This window comes from Micropterus dolomieu, unplaced genomic scaffold (assembly GCF_021292245.1).
Source record: "Micropterus dolomieu isolate WLL.071019.BEF.003 ecotype Adirondacks unplaced genomic scaffold, ASM2129224v1 contig_5574, whole genome shotgun sequence".
NCBI classification, from domain to species: domain Eukaryota; kingdom Metazoa; phylum Chordata; class Actinopteri; order Centrarchiformes; family Centrarchidae; genus Micropterus; species Micropterus dolomieu.
The window spans coordinates 1-867 of record NW_025734563.1 but is presented as its reverse complement, the minus strand read 5'-3'; the positions used below and the strand labels follow the sequence as shown (position 1 = coordinate 867).

At 48.8% G+C, this 867-nt stretch overlaps 3 non-coding genes across 3 annotated transcripts; all 3 read left to right on the top strand.

The window, feature by feature from the left end:
- Nucleotides 1-158: 158 nt before the first annotated feature.
- trnan-guu lies at nt 159-232 on the top strand. The gene has a single exon. It is a non-coding gene; the product is annotated as a tRNA-Asn (tRNA).
- Nucleotides 233-499: 267 nt separating this feature from the next.
- Nucleotides 500-573, top strand: trnat-agu. The gene has a single exon. It is a non-coding gene; the product is annotated as a tRNA-Thr (tRNA).
- A 174-nt stretch (nt 574-747) lies between these two features.
- On the top strand, nt 748-821 carry trnat-ugu. The gene has a single exon. It is a non-coding gene; the product is annotated as a tRNA-Thr (tRNA).
- Nucleotides 822-867: the final 46 nt, after the last annotated feature.

Genomic DNA, 867 nt, shown 5'->3' with positions numbered 1-867 from the left:
GTTTAGAGGTAGGCCGGACAGATATCTATTTGATTGTAAGATGTGGCCCAATAAAGGGGACACGTGAATTGCTGTCAAAGGACACGGCGTTTGCGCATCGTGGAACCGAGACTGGAAGACGAGTACACGGGATGTTTTGAATGCCAACACAGGCAAGTGTCTCTGTGGCGCAATTGGCTAGCGCGCTCGGCTGTTAACCGAGAGGATGGTGGTTCGAGCCCACCCAGGGACGATTGTTGTTTAGGCGTCTGAAGTGCAAGCTCTATTCATGCTCATCGAACTTGTTGGTCCACTGCAAAGGCCCTCTTGTCAAACAGGACTAGTGCCACTTTGTCCCTTGACCTCGCAAGTCCCAGTTCATCCATTTCTCCTTTCGTGGCTCCAGAGGCCTGTTTTTCTTTGATTTGATTTTACTGAAAAACGATTGCAAGACGTTAACAAGCCCATTTGATTTCATTGAAACATTCGCATGAAAGGCTTTCAAATACGCAAAGCGTGTGGCGCCGTGGCTTAGTTGGTCAAAGTGCCTGTCTAGTAAACAGGAGATCCTGGGTTCAAATCCCAGCGGTGCCTAAGTGGAGTTTTTAATAGCGATACGCCACTTCCCAAGGACAAAAACCAGAATAACCTCATGCGCGTTCTACGCAGCTTCAAGAAAAACACGAGTGACCGAGTAGAATGTGGCAATCCTAAGACTTGATTCCGAAACCAGACCACCTGAAACAGCTAGCGTAGTTGCCTGCGGCGGGTGCTGTGGCTTAGTCGGTGAAAGCGCCTCTCTTGTAAACAGGAGATCCTGGGTTAAAATCCCAGCAGTGCCTTTACAGCTTAATGTGTCCACGGAAGCCTCTACCTATTCAAAACAGG